This window comes from Pleurodeles waltl, chromosome 5, assembly GCF_031143425.1.
Source record: "Pleurodeles waltl isolate 20211129_DDA chromosome 5, aPleWal1.hap1.20221129, whole genome shotgun sequence".
NCBI classification, from domain to species: Eukaryota; Metazoa; Chordata; class Amphibia; order Caudata; family Salamandridae; genus Pleurodeles; species Pleurodeles waltl.
In genome coordinates this window covers 1764102671-1764126343 of record NC_090444.1, presented here as the reverse complement: position 1 = coordinate 1764126343, position 23673 = coordinate 1764102671, and the positions used below count along the sequence as shown (strand labels likewise).

Sequence of the window (23673 nt, the reverse complement as noted above, 5' to 3'; positions counted from 1 at the left end):
GGACATAGTTGGTCCACTGGAACCTCCCACAGCCTCAGGAAATATGTATATCCTGGTAGTAGTGGATCATGCTACCAGGTATCCTGAAGCTATTCCCCTTAGGTCGACTACTGCCCCTGCAGTAGCCAAGGCCCTCATTGGTATCTTTACCAGAGTGGGTTTCCCTAAGGAGGTGGTGTCTGACAGAGGTACCAACTTCATGTCAGCATACCTAAAGCACATGTGGAATGAGTGTGGAGTGACTTATAAATTCACTACACCTTACCATCCACAAACTAATGGCTTAGTTGAGAGATTCAACAAGACATTAAAAGGCATGATCATGGGGCTCCCAGAAAAACTCAAAAGGAGATGGGATGTCCTCCTGCCATGTCTGCTTTTCGCTTACAGGGAGGTACCACAGAAGGGAGTAGGGTTCTCACCCTTTGAACTTCTGTTTGGTCATCCTGTAAGGGGACCACTTGCCCTTGTTAAAGAAGGCTGGGAGAGACCTCTCCATGAGCCTAAACAGGACATAGTGGACTATGTACTTGGCCTTCGCTCTAGAATGGCAGAGTACATGGAAAAGGCAACCAAAAACCTTGAGGCCAGCCAACAGCTCCAGAAGTTTTGGTATGACCAAAAGGCTGCACTGGTTGAGTTCCAACCAGGGCAGAAAGTCTGGGTTCTGGAGCCTGTGGCTCCCAGGGCACTCCAGGACAAATGGAGTGGCCCTTACCCAGTACTAGAGAGGAAGAGTCAGGTCACCTACTTGGTGGACCTGGGCACAAGCAGGAGCCCCAAAAGGGTGATCCATGTAAACCGCCTTAAGCTCTTCCACAACAGGGCTGATGTCAATCTGTTGATGGTAACAGATGAGGATCAGGAGGCAGAGAGTGAACCTCTCCCTGATCTTCTGTCATCAGACCCAAAAGATGGTACAGTAGATGGAGTGATCTACTCAGACACCCTCTCTGGCCAACAGCAAGCTGATTGTAGGAGAGTCCTACAACAGTTTCCTGAACTCTTCTCCTTAACCCCTGGTCAGACACACCTGTGTACCCATGATGTGGACACAGGAGACAGCATGCCTGTCAAGAACAAAATCTTTAGACAGTCTGACCATGTTAAGGAAAGCATCAAGGTGGAAGTCCACAAGATGCTGGAATTGGGAGTCATTGAGCGCTCTGACAGCCCCTGGGCTAGCCCAGTGGTCTTAGTCCCCAAACCTCACACCACAGATGGAAAGAAAGAGATGAGGTTTTGTGTGGACTACAGAGGGCTCAATTCTGTCACCAAGACAGATGCTCATCCAATTCCAAGAGCTGATGAGCTCATTGATAAATTAGGTGCTGCCAAATTCCTAAGTACCTTTGACTTGACAGCAGGGTACTGGCAAATAAAAATGGCACCTGGAGCAAAAGAAAATACAGCATTCTCCACACCTGATGGGCATTATCAGTTTACTGTTATGCCCTTTGGTTTAAAGAATGCCCCTGCCACCTTCCAAAGGTTGGTGAATCAAGTCCTTGCTGGCTTGGAGTCCTTTAGCACAGCTTATCTTGATGATATTGCTGTCTTTAGCTCCACCTGGCAGGATCACCTGGTCCACCTGAGGAAGGTTTTGAAGGCTCTGCAATCTGCAGGCCTCTCTATCAAGGCATCCAAATGCCAGATAGGGCAGGGAACTGTGGTTTACTTGGGACACCTTGTAGGTGGAGGCCAAGTTCAGCCACTCCAACCCAAGATCCAGACTATTCTGGACTGGGTAGCTCCAAAAACCCAGACTCAAGTCAGGGCATTCCTTGGCTTGACTGGGTACTACAGGAGGTTTGTGAAGGGATATGGATCCATTGTGACAGCCCTCACTGAGCTCACCTCCAAGAAAATGCCCAAGAAAGTGAACTGGACTGTGGACTGCCAACAGGCCTTTGACACCCTGAAACAGGCAATGTGCTCAGCACCAGTTCTCAAAGCTCCAGATTATTCTAAGCAGTTCATTGTGCAGACTGATGCCTCTGAACATGGGATAGGGGCAGTTTTGTCCCAAACAAATGATGATGGCCTTGACCAGCCTGTTGCTTTCATTAGCAGGAGGTTACTCCCCAGGGAGCAGCGTTGGAGTGCCATTGAGAGGGAGGCCTTTGCTGTGGTCTGGTCCCTGAAGAAGCTGAGACCATACCTCTTTGGGACTCACTTCCTAGTTCAAACTGACCACAGACCTCTCAAATGGCTGATGCAAATGAAAGGTGAAAATCCTAAACTGTTGAGGTGGTCCATCTCCCTACAGGGAATGGACTTTATAGTGGAACACAGACCTGGGACTGCCCATGCCAATGCAGATGGCCTTTCCAGGTTCTTCCACTTAGAAAATGAAGACTCTCTTGGGAAAGGTTAGTCTCATCCTCTTTCGTTTGGGGGGGGGTTGTGTAAGGAAATGCCTCCTTGGCATGGTTGCCCCCTGACTTTTTGCCTTTGCTGATGCTATGTTTACAATTGAAAGTGTGCTGAGGCCTGCTAACCAGGCCCCAGCACCAGTGTTCTTTCCCTAACCTGTACTTTTGTATCCACAATTGGCAGACCCTGGCATCCAGATAAGTCCCTTGTAACTGGTACTTCTAGTACCAAGGGCCCTGATGCCAAGGAAGGTCTCTAAGGGCTGCAGCATGTCTTATGCCACCCTGGAGACCTCTCACTCAGCACAGACACACTGCTTACCAGCTTGTGTGTGCTAGTGAGGACAAAACGAGTAAGTCGACATGGCACTCCCCTCAGGGTGCCATGCCAGCCTCTCACTGCCTATGCAGTATAGGTAAGACACCCCTCTAGCAGGCCTTACAGCCCTAAGGCAGGGTGCACTATACCATAGGTGAGGGTACCAGTGCATGAGCATGGTACCCCTACAGTGTCTAAACAAAACCTTAGACATTGTAAGTGCAGGGTAGCCATAAGAGTATATGGTCTGGGAGTCTGTCAAACACGAACTCCACAGCACCATAATGGCTACACTGAAAACTGGGAAGTTTGGTATCAAACTTCTCAGCACAATAAATGCACACTGATGCCAGTGTACATTTTATTGTAAAATACACCACAGAGGGCACCTTGGAGGTGCCCCCTGAAACTTAACCGACTATCTGTGTAGGCTGACTAGTTTTAGCAGCCTGCCACAAACCGAGACATGTTGCTGGCCCCATGGGGAGAGTGCCTTTGTCACTCTGAGGCCAGTAACAAAGCCTGCACTGGGTGGAGATGCTAACACCTCTCCCAGGCAGGAATTGTCACACCTGGCGGTGAGCCTCAAAGGCTCACCTCCTTTGTGCCAACCCAGCAGGACACTCCAGCTAGTGGAGTTGCCCGCCCCCTCCGGCCAGGCCCCACTTTTGGCGGCAAGGCCGGAGAAAATAATGAGAATAACAAGGAGGAGTCACTGGCCAGTCAGGACAGCCCCTAAGGTGTCCTGAGCTGAGGTGACTCTAACTTTTAGAAATCCTCCATCTTGCAGATGGAGGATTCCCCCAATAGGGCTAGGATTGTGACCCCCTCCCCTTGGGAGGAGGCACAAAGAGGGTGTACCCACCCTCAGGGCTAGTAGCCATTGGCTACTAACCCCCCAGACCTAAACACGCCCTTAAATTTAGTATTTAAGGGCTACCCTGAACCCTAGAAAATTAGATTCCTGCAACTACAAGAAGAAGGACTGCCTAGCTGAAAACCCCTGCAGCGGAAGACCAGAAGACGACAACTGCCTTGGCTCCAGAAACTCACCGGCCTGTCTCCTGCCTTCCAAAGATCCTGCTCCAGCGACGCCTTCCAAAGGGACCAGCGACCTCGACATCCTCTGAGGACTGCCCCTGCTTCGAAAAGACAAGAAACTCCCGAGGACAGCGGACCTGCTCCAAGAAAAGCTGCAACTTTGTTTCCAGCAGCTTTAAAGAACCCTGCAAGCTCCCCGCAAGAAGCGTGAGACTTGCAACACTGCACCCGGCGACCCCGACTCGGCTGGTGGCGATCCAACACCTCAGGAGGGACCCCAGGACTACTCTGATACTGTGAGTACCAAAACCTGTCCCCCCTGAGCCCCCACAGCGCCGCCTGCAGAGGGAATCCCGAGGCTTCCCCTGACCGCGACTCTTTGAACCTAAAGTCCCGACGCCTGGGAGAGACCCTGCACCCGCAGCCCCCAGGACCTGAAGGACCGGACTTTCACTGGAGAAGTGACCCCCAGGAGTCCCTCTCCCTTGCCCAAGTGGAGGTTTCCCCGAGGAATCCCCCCCTTGCCTGCCTGCAGCGCTGAAGAGATCCCGAGATCTCTCATAGACTAACATTGCGAACCCGACGCTTGTTTCTACACTGCACCCGGCCGCCCCCGCGCCGCTGAGGGTGAAATTTCTGTGTGGACTCGTGTCCCCCCCGGTGCCCTACAAAACCCCCCTGGTCTGCCCTCCGAAGACGCGGGTACTTACCTGCAAGCAGACCGGAACCGGGGCACCCCCTTCTCTCCATTCTAGCCTATGTGTTTTGGGCACCACTTTGAACTCTGCACCTGACCGGCCCGGAGCTGCTGGTGTGGTGACTTTGGGGTTGCTCTGAACCCCCAACGGTGGGCTACCTTGGACCAAGAACTGAACCCTGTAAGTGTCTTACTTACCTGGTAAAACTAATCAAAACTTACCTCCCCTAGGAACTGTGAAAATTGCACTAAGTGTCCACTTTTAAAACAGCTATTTGTCAATAACTTGAAAAGTATACATGCAATTTTGATGATTTGAAGTTCCTAAAGTACTTACCTGCAATACCTTTCGAATGAGATATTATATGTAGAATTTGAACCTGTGGTTCTTAAAATAAACTAAGAAAAGATATTTTTCTATATAAAAACCTATTGGCTGGATTTGTCTCTGAGTGTGTGTACCTCATTTATTGTCTATGTGTATGTACAACAAATGCTTAACACTACTCCTTGGATAAGCCTACTGCTCGACCACACTACCACAAAATAGAGCATTAGTATTATCTATTTTTACCACTATTTTACCTCTAAGGGGAACCCTTGGACTCTGTGCATGCTATTCCTTACTTTGAAATAGCACATACAGAGCCAACTTCCTACACCTTGGCTAAAGGTTGTCCACCCTTCCTACTCTGTTTTCTTTTCTTCTTCTTCTGGGGCCTGCTTGCATTTACTGCAGAGGCAGGACTTCCAGAATCCTTGGGAGAGGACTGGCACTGGACCAGTTCCTCTCTTGGGCTCTGACTAACCTCTGGGTAGTCATTTCCAAGGAGACAATCAAGGGGGAGGTCTGTACTGACTACTACCCTTCTCCAGCTAAGAGTGCCACCCACTTCTATGGGCACTAAAGCCACAGGCCTCTTAGTGACCCTGTCTAGGCTAACTCTTACCCTGGCAGTCTCACCTGGGATGTACTGGTTTGAGAGCACCAGCCTGTCATGCACAATAGTGTGACTGGCACAAGTGTCTCTCAGGGCAGTGGTTGGGATTCCATTCACCAGTAGGTGGTGGAAGTGTCTACTTCCCTCTGGAATCTCCAACTCACCTGTTGGGCCCTGTTTCCAGTTGAAGGCTATGAAGACCTCCTCATCTGAGGAGTCATCTCCCATGGCTATACTGGTTACCCCTGGAATTTTGTTCTGAGGTTTGTTTTTGGGACAAGAAGTGTCCTTGGTGTGGTGCCCAGACTGTTTACAGTTGTGGCACCATGCCTTAGTGGCATCCCAGTTCTTACCCTGGTACCCACCTTTGTTTTGGGTTGTGTCTTGGGGCCCACCCACCTGTTCTGGTTTTTGGGGGCCTACAGAGGACTCTTTTTCTTTGTTTCTAGTGTCACCCACTTTCTCCTGGGGAGTTTTTGTAACCCCTTTCTTTTGGTCACCCCCAGTGGAAGTTTTGGTTACCCTAGTCTTGACCCAGTGGTCTGCCTTCTTTCCCAATTCTTGGGGAGAAATTGGACCTAGGTCTACCAGATACTGATGCAACTTTTCATTGAAGCAGTTACTTAAAATGTGTTCTTTCATAAACAAATTATAAAGCCCAACATAGTCACACACTTCATTTCCAGTTAACCAACCATCTAGTGTTTTTACTGAGTAGTCTACAAAATCAACCCAGGTCTGGCTCGAGGATTTTTGAGCCCCCCTGAATCTAATTCTATACTCCTCAGTGGAGAATCCAAAGCCCTCAATCAGGGTACCCTTCATGAGGTCATAAGATTCTGCATCTTTTCCAGAGAGTGTGAGGAGTCTATCCCTACACTTTCCAGTGAACATTTCCCAAAGGAGAGCACCCCAGTGAGATCTGTTTACTTTTCTGGTTACACAAGCCCTCTCAAAAGCTGTGAACCATTTGGTGATGTCATCACCATCTTCATATTTTGTTACAATCCCTTTGGGGATTTTTAGGATATCAGGAGAATCTCTGACCCTATTTAAGTTGCTGCCACCATCGATGGGACCTAGGCCCATCTCTTTTCTTTCCCTTTCTATGGCTAGGAGCTGCTTTTCCAAAGCCAATCTTTTGACCATCCTGGCTAACAGGGGGTCATCTTCACTGGAGTTATCCTCAGTGATTTCAGAGGTGTTGGTCTCTCCTGTGAGGGAACCGGCATCTCTGACTATTATTTTTGGAGTCAGGGTTTGAGGGACCCTGTTCTCCCTAGATAGGACTGGTAGGGGGGAATTTTCCTCCAAGTCACTATCCTCTTCCTCTGAGTTGCCACCCTCAGAGGGGTTGGCCTTTTCAAACTCTGCCAAAAGCTCCTGGAGCTGTATTTTGGTAGGTTTGGGGCCCATTGTTATTTTCTTTATTTTACAGAGTGACCTTAGCTCCCTCATCTTAAGATGGAGGTAAGGTGTGGTGTCGAGTTCCACCACAGTCACATCTGTGCTAGACATTTTGCTTCTAAAAGTTGGAATACTTTTTAAGAATCTACAACTGGTTCTAGAATCTAATTCAAACTTTTACAAACTTTTAAACTCTAAAAGAAATGCTAAACAGGATCTAACACAAGGCCCTAGCAGGTCTTTTAAGAATTTAGAAAACTTTTCAAATTGCAAAAATCAATTTCTAATGACAATTTTGGAATTTGTCGTGTGATCAGGTATTGGCTGAGTAGTCCAGCAAATGCAAAGTCTTGTACCCCACCGCTGATCCACCAATGTAGGAAGTTGGCTCTGTATGTGCTATTTCAAAGTAAGGAATAGCATGCACAGAGTCCAAGGGTTCCCCTTAGAGGTAAAATAGTGGTAAAAATAGATAATACTAATGCTCTATTTTGTGGTAGTGTGGTCGAGCAGTAGGCTTATCCAAGGAGTAGTGTTAAGCATTTGTTGTACATACACATAGACAATAAATGAGGTACACACACTCAGAGACAAATCCAGCCAATAGGTTTTTATATAGAAAAATATCTTTTCTTAGTTTATTTTAAGAACCACAGGTTCAAATTCTACATGTAATATCTCATTCGAAAGGTATTGCAGGTAAGTACTTTAGGAACTTCCAATCATCAAAATTGCATGTATACTTTTCAAGTTATTGACAAATAGCTGTTTTAAAAGTGGACACTTAGTGCAATTTTCACAGTTCCTAGGGGAGGTAAGTATTTGTTAGTTTTACCAGGTAAGTAAGACACTTACAGGGTTCAGTTCTTGGTCCAAGGTAGCCCACCGTTGGGGGTTCAGAGCAACCCCAAAGTCACCACACCAGCAGCTCAGGGCCGGTCAGGTGCAGAGTTCAAAGTGGTGCCCAAAACACATAGGCTAGAATGGAGAGAAGGGGGTGCCCCGGTTCCGGTCTGCTTGCAGGTAAGTACCCGCGTCTTCGGAGGGCAGACCAGGGGGGTTTTGTAGGGCACCGGGGGGGACACAAGTCCACACAGAAATTTCACCCTCAGCAGCGCGGGGGCGGCCGGGTGCAGTGTAGGAACAGGCGTCGGGTTCGCAATGTTAGTCTATGAGAGATCTCGGGATCTCTTCAGCGCTGCAGGCAGGCAAGGGGGGGATTCCTCGGGGAAACCTCCACTTGGGCAAGGGAGAGGGACTCCTGGGGGTCACTTCTCCAGTGAAAGTCCGGTCCTTCAGGTCCTGGGGGCTGCGGGTGCAGGGTCTCTCCCAGGCGTCGGGACTTTAGGTTCAAAGAGTCGCGGTCAGGGGAAGCCTCGGGATTCCCTCTGCAGGCGGCGCTGTGGGGGCTCAGGGGGGACAGGTTTTGGTACTCACAGTATCAGAGTAGTCCTGGGGTCCCTCCTGAGGTGTCGGATCTCCACCAGCCGAGTCGGGGTCGCTGGGTGCAGTGTTGCAAGTCTCACGCTTCTTGCGGGGAGCTTGCAGGGTTCTTTAAAGCTGCTGGAAACAAAGTTGCAGCTTTTCTTGGAGCAGGTCCGCTGTCCTCGGGAGTTTCTTGTCTTTTCGAAGCAGGGGCAGTCCTCAGAGGATGTCGAGGTCGCTGGTCCCTTTGGAAGGCGTCGCTGGAGCAGGATCTTTGGAAGGCAGGAGACAGGCCGGTGAGTTTCTGGAGCCAAGGCAGTTGTCGTCTTCTGGTCTTCCGCTGCAGGGGTTTTCAGCTGGGCAGTCCTTCTTCTTGTAGTTGCAGGAATCTAATTTTCTAGGGTTCAGGGTAGCCCTTAAATACTAAATTTAAGGGCGTGTTTAGGTCTGGGGGGTTAGTAGCCAATGGCTACTAGCCCTGAGGGTGGGTACACCCTCTTTGTGCCTCCTCCCAAGGGGAGGGGGTCACAATCCTAACCCTATTGGGGGAATCCTCCATCTGCAAGATGGAGGATTTCTAAAAGTCAGAGTCACCTCAGCTCAGGACACCTTAGGGGCTGTCCTGACTGGCCAGTGACTCCTCCTTGTTTTTCTCATTATTTTCTCCGGCCTTGCCGCCAAAAGTGGGGCCTGGCCGGAGGGGGCGGGCAACTCCACTAGCTGGAGTGTCCTGCTGGGTTGGCACAAAGGAGGTGAGCCTTTGAGGCTCACCGCCAGGTGTCACAACTCCTGCCTGGGGGAGGTGTTAGCATCTCCACCCAGTGCAGGCTTTGTTACTGGCCTCAGAGTGACAAAGGCACTCTCCCCATGGGGCCAGCAACATGTCTCGGTTTGTGGCAGGCTGCTAAAACTAGTCAGCCTACACAGATAGTCGGTTAAGTTTCAGGGGGCACCTCTAAGGTGCCCTCTGGGGTGTATTTTGCAATAAAATGCACACTGGCATCAGTGTGCATTTATTGTGCTGAGAAGTTTGATACCAAACTTCCCAGTTTTCAGTGTAGCCATTATGGTGCTGTGGAGTTCGTGTAAAACAGACTCCCAGACCATATACTCTTATGGCTACCCTGCACTTACAATGTCTAAGGTTTTGCTTAGACACTGTAGGGGCACAGTGCTCATGCACTGGTACCCTCACCTATGGTATAGTGCACCCTGCCTTAGGGCTGTAAGGCCTGCTAGAGGGGTGTCTTACCTATACTGCATAGGCAGTGAGAGGCTGGCATGGCACCCTGAGGGGAGTGCCATGTCGACTTACTCATTTTGTTCTCACCAGCACACACAGGCTTGTAAGCAGTGTGTCTGTGCTGAGTGAGGGGTCTCTAGGGTGGCATAAGACATGCTGCAGCCCTTAGAGACCTTTCTTGGCATCAGGGCCCTTGGTACTAGAAGTACCAGTTACAAGGGACTTATCTGAATGCCAGGGTGTGCCAATTGTGGATACAATGGTACATTTTAGGTGAAGGAACACTGGTGCTGGGGCCTGGTTAGCAGGGTCCCAGCACACTTCTCAGTCAAGTCAGCATCAGTATCAGGCAAAAAGTGGGGGGTAACTGCAACAGGGAGCCATTTCTTTACAGTTGTGCTGTGTCAACAGATCTGGCCTGTTGGGCAATTTGATGCAGGGTACCACTGATAGGTCTAGCAGCGTTGTGTACCAGGGTTGCCTTGCCCAAGTTGGTGCTATCAATATGAGTTTGAGTTTGCTTTGACTGAGTTTGTTTACCAGGTAAGGAAGGAGAGGGAGAGGAGGAAAAGCGTAAGCAAATATCCCTGACCAGTTCATCCATAGGGCATTGCCTTGGGATTGTTTGTTTGGGTATCTGGATGCGAAGTTTTGGCATTTTGCGTTCTCCCTTGTCGCAAACAAGTCTATCTGAGGTGTTCCCCAGAGTTTGAAATACGTGTTCAGAATTTGGGGGTGAATTTCCCATTCGTGGACCTGTTGATGATCTCGAGAGAGATTGTCTGCGAGTTGATTTTGGATCCCTGGTATAAACTGTGCTATTAGGCGAATTTGGTTGTGAATTGCCCAATGCCAAATTTTTTGTGCTAGCAGGCTTAACTGCGTGGAGTGCGTCCCCCCCTGCTTGTTTAGATAATACATTGTTGTCATGTTGTCTGTTTTGACGAGAATGTATTTGTGAACTATTATTGGTTGGAAGGCTTTTAGTGCTTGAAAAACTGCTAGAAGTTCTAGGTGATTGATATGCAGTTTTGTTTGATGTACGTTCCATTGTCCTTGTATGCTGTGTTGATCGAGGTGTGCTCCCCACCCTGTCATGGAAGCATCTGTTGTTATTACGTATTGTGGCACTGGGTCTTGGAAAGGCCGCCCCTTGTTTAAATTTATGTTGTTCCACCACAGAAGCGAGAGGTAAGTTTGGCGGTCTATTAACACCAGATCTAGAAGGTGACCCTGTGCTTGAGACCACTGTGATGCTAGGCATTGTTGTAAGGGCCTCATGTGCAGTCTTGCGTTTGGGACAATGGCTATGCATGAAGACATCATGCCTAGGAGTTGTAATACCATCTTTGCTTGTATCTTTTGTGTTGGATACATGCGTTGTATGATGGTGTTGAAATTTAGAATTCTTTGTGGACTTGGAGTGGCTACTCCCTTTGATGTGTCTATTATGGCTCCTAGGTATTGTTGTACCTTGCGCGGTAGAATGTTGGATTTTGTAAAGTTGACGGTGAACCCGAGTTTGAAGAGGGTTTGTATGATCTGATTTGTGTGATTTGAGCACTGTATGAACGAATGGGCCTTGATTAGCCAGTCGTCCAAATATGGGAACACATGTATTTGCTGCCTTCTTATGTGTGCAGCGACTACCGCTAAACATTTGGTAAAGACTCTTGGTGCGGTTGTTAATCCGAAAGGCAGTACCTTGAATTGGTAATGTATTCCTTTGAATACAAACCTTAGGTATTTCCTGTGCGATGGGTGTATTGGTATATGGAAATAGGCATCCTTGAGGTCTAAAGTTGCCATGTAGTCGTGTAGTTTTAGCAATGGCAATACTTCTTGTAGTGTGACCATGTGGAAGTGGTCTGATTTGACGAAAGTGTTCACTACTCTGAGGTCTAGGATTGGTCTCAGTGTTTTGTCCTTCTTTGGTATCAGAAAGTACAGTGAGTAAACTCCTGTGTTTATTTGTGTGTTTGGCACTAATTCGATTGCATTCTTTTGCAATAGTGCCTGCACTTCTATTTCCAGGAGATTGGAATGGTGTGTTGTTAGATTTTGTGCTTTTGGTGGTATGTTTGGAGGGAATTGTAGAAATTCTATGCAATAACCATGTCGGATAATTGCTAGAACCCAAGTGTCTGTAGTGATTTTCTCCCATGCTTTGTAATAATGACCTATTCTTCCCCCCACTGGTGTTGTGTGGAGGGGGTGAGTGACATGTGAGTCACTGTTTAGTAATAGGGGTTTTGGGGCTTTGAAATCTCCCTCTATTTCTAGGGAATTGCCCTCCTCTATATTGTCCCCGAAAACCTCCTCTATACTGTCCCTGGTAACTGGACGGTGTGGCTTGTGAGGTGCTGGCTTGTGTGCTTTGACCCCGAAACCCCCCTCGAAAGGGCGTTTTACGGAATGTGCTGTAATTCCCTCTGCTCTGCGGGGAGTAGAGTGCGCCCATGGCTTTGGCAGTGTGTGTATCTTTTTTGAGTTTCTCAATCGCTGTGTCCACTTCTGGACCGAACAGTTCTTTTTCATTAAAAGGCATATTGAGAACTGCTTGTTGAATCTCTGGTTTAAATCCAGACGTTCGGAGCCATGCATGCCTTCTGATAGTTACAGATGTATTAATTGTCCGTGCAGCTGTATCTGCAGCGTCCATGGAGGAGCGTATCTGGTTGTTGGAGATGGTCTGTCCCTCTTCAACCACTTGTTTTGCCCTATTTTGTAATTCCTTGGGCAGATGTTCAATGAGATGTTGCATCTCGTCCCAGTGGGCTCTGTCATAGCGCGCAAGTAGTGCCTGGGAGTTCGCGATGCGCCACTGGTTTGCAGCTTGTGCTGCGACTCTTTTACCAGCTGCATCGAACTTGCGGCTTTCTTTATCTGGGGGTGGTGCATCTCCAGATGTGTGAGAGTTGGCCCTTTTCCTAGCTGCTCCTACAACGACAGAGTCTGGTGGCAGCTGTGTAGTGATGAAAACCGGGTCCGTAGGAGGCGGCTTATACTTCTTTTCCACCCTTGGTGTGATTGCCCTACTTTTGACCGGCTCCTTAAAGATGTCTTTTGCGTGCCGGAGCATACCAGGGAGCATAGGCAGGCTTTGGTATGAGCTGTGGGTGGAGGAGAGTGTGTTGAATAAAATCATCCTCGACCTGTTCTGAGTGGAGGCTTACGTGGTGAAATTGTGCTGCTCTAGCCACCACTTGAGAGTACACGGTGCTGTCTTCTGGTGGAGATGGCTTTGTAGGGTATGCCTCCGGACTGTTATCTGACACTGGGGCGTCATATAGGTCCCATGCGTCCTGATCTTGGTCACCCTGGCTCATGGTGGTGTGAGCTGGGGAGTGTGATGGAGTTTGTGCTGGTGAAACGTTAATCACGGGCGGAGGAGAGGGTGGTGGTGTAACTCTTTTCACCACTTTTGGTTGTGGTGTTTGTTCCGTCTGGAACTCCAACCTTCTTTTTCTCCTAATGGGGGGAAGGGTGCTTATTTTTGGAAGATAGATTTTTCCTGTCCCCTGCTGAATGAAGATACGCTTTTGCGTATGGTCCACATCAGTTGCTTGTAGCTCTTCCTCAAACCTATGCTTCTGCATTTGGGAGGTTAGCGAGTGCTCTTCTGTATAAGAGCCTGAAGCTGGGTCGCTTGCAGTCTGTTTCGGCATCGAAACTTTGTCTGCGTGTTTTTTCGGCTCCGAGGTGACTTTTTTCCTTTTCGGGGCCGAAACCTCTCGGCGTCGATCTGTTTCGGTGCCGCTGTCTCGGCGTCGAGCCATGTCCACACCGGCATCTCGGTGTCGAGGCTTGTCGCCAGCACTTTCTCGGTCCCGAGAAGGCTGCGTGCCGGTGTCTCGACCGGAGTCGGACGATCTCGGCACTGTTTGGGCCTTTTTCGGTGCCGACGGTCGGTCACCGATCTTATGGGTCGAGCCATGGCCTGGTGGCAGTGGCGTCCCCTGGGCCTTGTAAATGTTCCTTTGAGTGGATTTCGACGTCTTACTCACGGTTTGTGTATCGTCGAATCCTTCGGAGTCTGAGTCTTGGATGGAGAAGGTACCTTCCTCTTCTTGTTCCTCGAACTCTCGGTGGGCTGTCGGAGCGGACGCCATCTGAAGTCTTCTGGCTCGACGGTCTCGGAGTGTTTTTCGGGACCGGAACGCACGACAGGCCTCGCAGGTGTCTTCGCTGTGCTCAGGTGACAGGCACAGGTTGCAGACCAAGTGTTGGTCTGTGTAGGGGTATTTATTGTGGCATTTGGGGCAGAAACGGAACGGGGTCCGTTCCATCGGCGTTCTTCAGCACGCGGTCGGGCCGACCAGGCCCCGACGGAGGATCGAAAAAAAACTACCCCGAAGGGCACCGGAGCTCTCCGATCTTCGATGCGGTGTGGAATCTAAGTACGCCGATCCCGAACGCAACAATACCGACGAAAATCTTCCGAAATTAGCTAATTTTCCGTTCCGAAACTCGGAGCGACAGGAACACGTCCGAACCCGATGGCGGAAAAAAAACAATCGAAGATGGAGTCGACGCCCATGCGCAATGGAGACAAAAGGAGGAGTCACTCGGTCCCGTGACTCGAAAGACTTCTTCGAAGAAAAACAACTTGTAACACTCCGGCCCAACACCAGATGGCGAGCTATTGCAGAACATGCGTATCTACAGCGACAGATGCCATCGAACATAAGGGTTCATTTTCGGTTCTTCAGTGTCAAATTTTCGAGCTCTTCAAAGTACAACCAAACTGGATGGCAGAAAAAAATAAATCACAGTATGATGTTGAGAAAGAACTGGTGTAGTGTGGATTTTGGGTGCAGGAGCAGGAGTCACCTCAAAACCTTTTACTTTGAAGGAAACCATGCAATGTCTCAGCCAAACACTAGGTGGCAGGTGCAGGGCCGGCTTTAGAGCTGCCGGTGCCCTGTGCAACAGTCTTGAACCTGTTCCTCATGGGAACAGTCCATCCCGAACTGCCAGGCCAGGTCCTCCATGGACCGGAAACAAGCATCCTGGGACCGGTTTCAGGGTTTCACCCTTCATCAGCCAGGCTAGCTTGAATCCAGTGGCATAGTGAGCCCAGGACCCATGTCTGGGCATACTCGGCGCACTTATGGCAGCAAAAGCAAAGCAAAACAGAAATGATGGACGGAAAGCGGAACCAATCAAACATTCACCCCCAGTCACAGATCTGGGTTTAATCCATCGTTCTTTTGCTCACCAGGCCATCCCAGAACAACCTTAAACAGTACATAGGGGCCCATTATAAATAATGGTGTGCCCCCTTTAAATGCCTGCTCTGAGCAGACGTTAAAAATGCAGAAAAAAATGAAAGAAAGAAAATTTTTTTGCGCCATTTTTTCACCCTCCCCTAATGACCCTCCCCTCCCCCCTTGCATACATTATGCCTAGCGCAGGCATCATGTGGCACAAGGGGTTACAAAGTGGCAAAATGCATGCATTGCGCCTCTTTGTAAATCTGGCGCTGCATTTTTCCCATAATATCGCCGCATTGGAATAAAATAAATGACGCTAATGTGGCGATATAATGGCGTAAGGGGCTCTTAAACTGCCCCATAATTATGTTCTTTGCAGCAGGCATATTAACCCTCTATGCTACTTTATCGCGAGTCAAAGCTGCCGCTAAACAAAACTCCCATCCCTCTCCCTAGAAGGAACATTAATCAGAAGAAGTATCTTGACATTTGAATTGCTTCCTGAAGGCTGAATGCACAAAGAACTTTTCAGCATGTGTTTTTAAATAGCAAGATTCAGTTATTGATAAACACAGACCCCCCCCCCAACCCGAGGTCAGCGCCCCCCAACCCAGGTCAGCACCCAGTGCGGCCAGACCCCCTAAAGCCAATCCTGGGCGGGAGTGTGCAATGCATGTGATCAGCACATGCAGCAAATAAATGACCTTAGTCATGGGGGGTTGTGGGGCTGTATAGAACTGGTAGAAGCATTAGGCACCCCCACCCACCTCCACAGGTGGGTAGGTAAAAAGAGGTATGTGCCCATTAATATGAACTACCGTCACCAGCATTATTCTTCAAATTGCCTAAAAAGAGGGTGTAAAGAAATGGCTCCCTGTTGCAGTTACCCCCCACTTTTTGCCTGATACTGATGCTGACTTGACTGAGAAGTGTGCTGGGACCCTGCTAACCAGGCCCCAGCACCAGTGTTCTTTCACCTAAAATGTACCATTGTTTCCACAATTGGCACAACCCTGGCACCCAGGTAAGCCCCTTGTAACTGGTACCCCTGGTACCAAGGGCCCTGATGCCAGGGAAGGTCTCTAAGGGCTGCAGCATGTCTTATGCCACCCTAGGGACCCCTCACTCAGCACAGACACACTGCTTGCCAGCTTGTGTGTGCTGGTGGGGAGAAAACGACTAAGCCGACATGGCACTCCCCTCAGGGTGCCATGCCAACCTCACACTGCCTGTGGCATAGGTAAGTCACCCCTCTAGCAGGCCTTACAGCTCTAAGGCAGGGTGCACTATACCACAGGTGAGGGCATAGGTGCATGAGCACTATGCCCCTACAGTGTCTAAGCAAAACCTTAGACATTGTAAGTGGAGGGTAGCCATAAGAGTATATGGTCTGGGAGTCTGTCAAAAACGAACTCCACAGCTCCATAATGGCTACACTGAATACTGGGAAGTTTGGTACCAAACTTCTCAGAATAATAAACCCACACTGATGCCAGTGTTGGATTTATTAAAAAATGCACACAGAGGGCATCTTAGAGATACCCCCTGTATTTTACCCAATTGTTCAGTGCAGGACTGACTGGTCTGTGCCAGCCTGCTGCTGAGAGACCACTTTCTGACCCCATGCGGTGAGGGCCTTTGTGCTCTCTGGGGACAGAAACAAAAGCCTTCTCTGGGTGGAGGTGCTTCACACCTCCCCCTGCAGGAACTGTAACACCTAGCAGTGAGCTTCAAAGGCTCAAGCTTCGTGTTACAATGCCCCAGGGCACTCCAGCTAGTGGAGATGCCCGCCCTCTGGACACAGCCCCCACTTTTGGCGGCAAGTCCAGGAGAGATAATGAGAAAAACAAGGAGGAGACACTGGCCAGTCAGGACAGCCCCTAAGGTGCCCTGAGCTGAAGTGACTCTAACTTTTAGAAATCCTCCATCTTGCAGATGGAGGATTCCCCCAATAGGGATAGGATTGTGACCCCCTCCCCTTGGGAGGAGGCACAACGAGGGTGTACCCACCCTCAGGGCTAGTAGCCATTGGCTACTAACCCCCCAGACCTAAACACGCCCTTAAATTTAGTATTTAAGGGCTCCCCTGAACCTAAGAATTTAGATTCCTGCAACTACAAGAAGAAGAGGACTGCTGAGCTGAAAGACCCCTGCAGAAGAAGAAAAGAAGACACCAACTGTTTTGGCCCCAGACCTACCGGCCTGTCTCCTGCCTTCTAAAGAAACCTGCTCCAGCGACGCTTTCCCCAGGACCAGCGACCTCTGAATCCTCAGAGGACTGCCCTGCTTCAAGAAAGACAAGAAACTCCCGAGGACAGCGGCACTGCTCCAAAAAGACTGCAACTTTGTTACAGAGGAGCAGATTTAAAGACCCCTGCAAATCCCCGCAAGAAGCGTGAGACTTGCAACACTGCACCCGGCGACCCCGACTCGACTGGTGGAGAACCAACACCTCAGGGAGGACCCTCCAGCGACTCCGAGACCGTGAGTAACCAAAGTTGTCCCCCCTGAGCCCCCACAGCGACGCCTGCAGAGGGAATCCCGAGGCTCCCCCTGACCGCGACTGCCTGACTCTAAAATCCCAACGGCTGGAAAAGACCCTGCACCCGCAGCCCCCAGCACCTGAAGGAACGGAACTTCAGTGCAGGAGTGACCCCCAGGAGGCCCTCTCCCTTGCCTAGGTGGTGGCTACCCCGAGGAGCCCCCCCCTTGCCTGCCTGCACCGCTGAAGAGACCCCTTGGTCTCCCATTGAAACCTACAGAGAACCCGACGCTTGTTTGCACACTGCACCCGGCCGCCCCGCGCTGCTGAGGGTGTACTTTCTGTGTGGACTTGTGTCCCCCCCGGTGCCCTACAAAACCCCCCTGGTCTGCCCTCCGAAGACGCGGGTACTTACCTGCTGGCAGACTGGAACCGGGACACCCCTTCTCTCCATTGAAGCCTATGTGTTTTGGACACCTCTTTGACCTCTGCACCTGACCGGCCCTGAGCTGCTGGTGTGGTAACTTTGGGGTTGCTCTGAACCCCCAACGGTGGGCTACCTTTGACCCCAATCTTAACCCCGTAGGTGGTGTACTTACCTGCAAGAACTAACAATACTTTACCTCCCCCAGGAACTGTGAAAATTGCACTAAGTGTCCACTTTTAAAACAGCTATTTGTGTTTTATGTGAAAAGTATATATGCTACTGTAATTATTCAAAGTTCCTAAAGTACTTACCTGCAATACCATTCAAATGAGATATTACATGTAGAATTTGAACCTGTGGTTCTTAAAATAAACTAAGAAATGAAAATGTCACTTACCCAGTGTACATCTGTTCGTGGCATCAGTCGCAGTAGATTCGCATGTTCTGCAATAGCTCGCTTAGCTCGCCATCTGGTGTTGGGCCGGAGTGTTACAAGTTGTTTTTCTTCGAAGAAGTCTTTCGAGTCACGGGACCGAGTGACTCCTCCTTTTGTCTCCATTGCGCATGGGCGTCGACTCCATCCTCGATTGTTTTTCCCCGCAGAGGGTGAGGTAGGAGTTGAATTGTAGTAATAGTGCCCATGCAATGGAGTGACTAAGTATGCACTTATTTAAGGTTGAGATGATACATATATAAATAATTGAAGGTAACTTCCAAACTGCTACAGGCTCCCGGGGAGGCGGGTGGGCACATGCGAATCTACTGCGACTGATGCCACGAACAGATGTACACTGGGTAAGTGACATTTTCAGTTCGATGGCATCTGTCGCTGTAGATACGCATGTTCTGCAATAGACTAGTAAGCAGTTATTTCCCCAAAAGCGGTGGATCAGCCTGTAGGAGTGGAAGTAGTCTGAAATAATGTCCTTAATACAGCTTGACCTACTGTGGCTTGTTGTGCGGATAACACGTCTACACAGTAGTGCTTGGTGAATGTGTGAGGCGTAGACCATGTGGCTGCCTTACATATTTCTTGCATTGGGATGTTTCCTAGAAAGGCCATGGTAGCACCTTTCTTTCTGGTTGAGTGTGCCCTTGGTGTAATGGGCAGCTGTCGTTTAGCTTTAAGGTAGCAGATTTGGATGCATTTAACTATCCATCTGGCTATACCTTGTTTTGAAATTGGGTTTCCTGCATGAGGTTTTTGAAATGCAATAAAGAGTTGTTTAGTCTTTCTGATGTTCTTTGTTCTGTCAATGTAATACATTAATGCTCTTTTGACATCTAATGTATGTAGTGCCCTTTCAGCTACGGTATCTGGCTGTGGAAAGAACACCGGAAGTTCCACTGTTTGATTTAAATGGAACGGTGAAATAACCTTTGGCAAAAATTTAGGATTGGTCCTTAGGACGACTTTATTTTTGTGTAGTTGTATAAAAGGTTCCTGTATAGTAAACGCCTGAATCTCGCTTACTCTTCTCAGGGAAGTAATGGCGATGAGAAATGCCACCTTCCAGGTTAGGAACTGTATGTCGCAGGAGTGCATGGGTTCAAAAGGTGGACCCATAAGTCTAGTTAGGACAACATTTAGGTTCCATGAAGGAACAGGTAGTGTTCTTGGTGGTATAATTCTCCTAAGGCCCTCCATGAATGCTTTAATGACTGGTATTTTATATAGGGAAGTTGAATAGGTAGTCTGCAGGTATGCAGATATTGCTGCAAGGTGAATCTTAATGGAAGAGAAAGCTAGGTTAGATTTTTGTAAGTGAAGCAAGTAACCCACTACATGTTCTGGAGTTGTGTGTAATGGTTGTATTTGATTAATATGGCAGTAGCAAACAAACCTCTTCCATTTACTTGCATAGCAGTGCCTGGTGGATGGCCTTCTTGCTTGTTTTATGACTTCCATACATTCTTGGGTAAGTTGTAAGTGCCCGAATTCTAGGATTTCAGGAGCCAGATTGCTAGATTCAGCGATGCTGGATCTGGGTGTCTGATCTTTTGGTTGTGCTGTGTCAACAGATCTGGCCTGTTGGGCAATTTGATGCAGGGTACCACTGATAGGTCTAGCAGCGTTGTGTACCAGGGTTGCCTTGCCCAAGTTGGTGCTATCAATATGAGTTTGAGTTTGCTTTGACTGAGTTTGTTTACCAGGTAAGGAAGGAGAGGGAGAGGAGGAAAAGCGTAAGCAAATATCCCTGACCAGTTCATCCATAGGGCATTGCCTTGGGATTGTTTGTGTGGGTATCTGGATGCGAAGTTTTGGCATTTTGCGTTCTCCCTTGTCGCAAACAAGTCTATCTGAGGTGTTCCCCAGAGTTTGAAATAAGTGTTCAGTATTTGGGGGTGAATTTCCCATTCGTGGACCTGTTGGTGATCTCGAGAGAGATTGTCTGCGAGTTGATTTTGTATCCCTGGTATAAACTGTGCAATTAGGCGAATTTGGTTGTGAATTGCCCAATGCCAAATTTTTTGTGCTAACATGCTTAACTGCGTGGAGTGCGTCCCTCCCTGCTTGTTTAGATAATACATTGTTGTCATGTTGTCTGTTTTGACGAGAATGTATTTGTGAACTATTATTGGTTGGAAAGCTTTTAGTGCTTGAAAAACTGCAAGAAGTTCTAGGTGATTGATATGCAGTTTTGTTTGATGTACGTTCCATTGTCCTTGTATGCTGTGTTGATCGAGGTGTGCTCCCCACCCTGTCATGGAAGCATCTGTTGTTATTACGTATTGTGGCACTGGGTCTTGAAAAGGCCGCCCCTTGTTTAAATTTATGTTGTTCCACCACAGAAGCGAGAGGTAAGTTTGGCGGTCTATTAACACCAGATCTAGAAGGTGACCCTGTGCTTGAGACCACTGTGATGCTAGGCATTGTTGTAAGGGCCTCATGTGCAGTCTTGCGTTTGGGACAATGGCTATGCATGATGACATCATGCCTAGGAGTTGTAATACCATCTTTGCTTGTATCTTTTGTGTTGGATACATGCGTTGTATGATGGTGTTGAAATTTTGAATTCTTTGTGGACTTGGAGTGGCTACTCCTTTTGATGTGTCTATTATGGCTCCCAGGTATTGTTGTACCTTGCGTGGCCGAATCTTGGATTTTGTGAAATTGACGGTGAACCCTAGTTTGAAGAGGGTTTGTATGATATGATTTGTGTGATTTGAGCACTCTATTAACGAATGGGCCTTGATTAGCCAGTCGTCTAGATATGGGAACACATGTATTTGCTGCCTTCTGATGTGTGCAGCGACTACCGCTAGACATTTGGTAAAGACTCTTGGTGCGGTTGTTAATCCGAAAGGCAGTACCTTGAATTGGTAATGTATTCCTTTGAATACAAACCTTAGGTATTTCCTGTGCGATGGGTGAATTGGTATATGGAAATAAGCATCCTTGAGGTCTAAAGTTGCCATGTAGTCGTGCAGCTTTAGCAATGGCAATACTTCTTGTAGTGTGACCATGTGGAAGTGGTCTGATTTGATGAAAGTGTTGACTACTCTGAGGTCTAGGATTGGTCTCAGTGTTTTGTCCTTCTTTGGTATCAGAAAGTACAGTGAGTAAACTCCTGTGTTTATTTGTGTGTTTGGCACTAATTCGATTGCATTCTTTTGCAATAGTGCCTGCACTTCTATCTCTAGGAGATTGGAATGGTGTGTTGTTAAATTTTGTGCTTTTGGTGGTATGTTTGGAGGGAACTGTAGAAATTCTATGCAGTAACCATGTTGGATAATTGCTAGAACCCAAGTGTCTGTAGTGATTTTCTCCCATGCTCTGTAATAATGACCTATTCGTCCCCCCACTGGTGTTGTGTGGAGGGGGTGAGTGACATGTGAGTCACTGTTTAGTAGTAGGGGTTTTGGGGCTTTGGAATCTTCCTCTATTTCTAGGGAATTGCCCTCCTCTATATTGTCCCCGAAAACCTCCTCTATACTGTCCTTGGTAACTGGACGGTGTGGCTTGTGAGGTGCTGGCTTGTGTGCTTTGACCCCGAAACCCCCCTCGAAAGGGCGTTTTACGGAATGAGCTGTAATTCCCTCTGCTCTGCGGGGAGTAGAGTGCGCCCATGGCTTTGGCAGTGTCCGTATCTTTTTTGAGTTTCTCAATCGCTGTGTCCACTTCTGGACCGAACAGTTCTTTTTCATTAAAAGGCATATTGAGAACTGCTTGTTGAATCTCTGGTTTAAATCCAGACGTTCGGAGCCATGCATGCCTTCTGATAGTTACAGATGTATTAATTGTCCGTGCAGCTGTATCTGCAGCGTCCATGGAGGAGCGGATCTGGTTGTTGGAGATGGCCTGTCCCTCCTCAACCACTTGTTTTGCCCTATTTTGGAAGTCTTTGGGCAGATGTTCAATGAGATGTTGCATCTCGTCCCAGTGGGCTCTGTCATAGCGCGCAAGTAGTGCCTGGGAGTTCGCGATGCGCCACTGGTTTGCAGCTTGTGCTGCGACTCTTTTACCAGCTGCATCAAACTTGCGGCTTTCTTTATCTGGGGGTGGTGCATCTCCAGATGTGTGAGAGTTGGCCCTTTTCCTAGCTGCTCCTACAACAACAGAGTCTGGTGGCAGCTGTGTTGTGATGAAAGCCGGGTCTGTAGGAGGCGGCTTATACTTTTTTTCCACCCTTGGTGTGATTGCCCTACTTTTGACCGGGTCCTTAAATATGTCTTTTGCGTGCCGGAGCATACCAGGGAGCATAGGCAGGCTTTGGTAGGAGCTGTGGGTGGAGGAGAGTGTGTTGAACAGGAAATCATCCTCGACCTGTTCTGAGTGGAGGCTTACGTTGTGAAATTGTGCTGCTCTAGCCACCACCTGAGAGTACGCGGTGCTGTCTTCTGGTGGAGATGGTTTTGTAGGGTATGCCTCTGGGCTGTTATCTGACACTGGGGCGTCGTATAGGTCCCATGCGTCCTGGTCTTGGTCACCCTGGCTCATGGTGGTGTGAGCTGGGGAGTGTGATGGCGTTTGTGCTGGTGAAACGTTAATCACGGGCGGAGGAGAGGGTGGTGGTGTAACTCTTTTCACCACTTTTGGTTGTGGTGCTTGTTCCGTCTGGAACTCCAACCTTCTCTTTCTCCTAATGGGGGGAAGGGTGCTTATTTTTCCTGTCCCCTGCTGAATGAAGATACGCTTTTGCGTATGGTCCGCATCAGTTGCTTGTAGCTCTTCCTCAAACCTATGCTTCTGCATTTGGGAGGTTAGCGAGTGCTCTTCTGTATAAGAGCCTGAAGCTGGGTCGCTTGCAGTTTGTTTCGGCGTCGAAACTGTGTCTGCGTGTTTTTTCGGCTCCGAGGTGACTTTTTTCCTTTTCGGGGCCGAAACCTCTCGGCGTCGATCTGTTTCGGTGCCGCTGTCTCGGCGTCGAGCCGTGTCCACACCGGCATCTCGGTGTCGAGGCTTGTCTCCAGCACTTTCTCGGTCCCGAGAAGGCTGCGTGCCGGTGTCTCGACCGGAGTCGGACGATCTCGGCACTGTTTGGGCCTTTTTCGGTGCCGACGGTCGGTCACCGATTTTATGGGTTGAGCCATGGCCTGGTGGCAGTGGCGTCCCCTGGGCCTTGTAAATGTTTCTTTGTGTGGTTTTCGACGTCTTACTCACGGTTTGTGTATCGTCGAATCCTTCGGAGTCTGAGTCTTGGATCGAGAAGGTACCTTCCTCTTCCTGTTCCTCGAACTCCCGTCGGGCTGTCGGTGCGGACGCCATTTGAAGTCTTCTGGCTCGACGGTCTCGGAGTGTTTTTCGGGACCGGAACGCACGACAGGCCTCGCAGGTGTCTTCGCTGTGCTCAGGTGACAGGCACAGGTTGCAGACCAAGTGTTGGTCTGTGTAGGGGTATTTATTGTGGCATTTGGGGCAGAAACGGAACGGGGTCCGTTCCATCGGCGTTCTTCAGCACGCGGTCGGGCCGACCAGGCCCCGACGGAGGATCGAAAAATTACCCCGAAGGGCACCGGAGCTCTTCGATCTTCGATGCGGTGTTGAATGTAAGTATGCCGATCCCGAACGCAACAATACCGACGAAAATCTTCCGAAATTAACTATTTTTTCTGTTCCGAAACTCGGAGCGACAGGAACACGTCCGAACCCGATGGC

The 23673-nt window shown here is 49.0% G+C and overlaps 1 protein-coding gene across 1 annotated transcript in view; it reads right to left on the bottom strand.

The window, feature by feature from the left end:
• PARP1 (poly(ADP-ribose) polymerase 1) overlaps nt 1–23673 on the bottom strand; it is a 377066-nt gene that overhangs the window by 91744 nt on the left and 261649 nt on the right. The window lies entirely within an intron of this gene.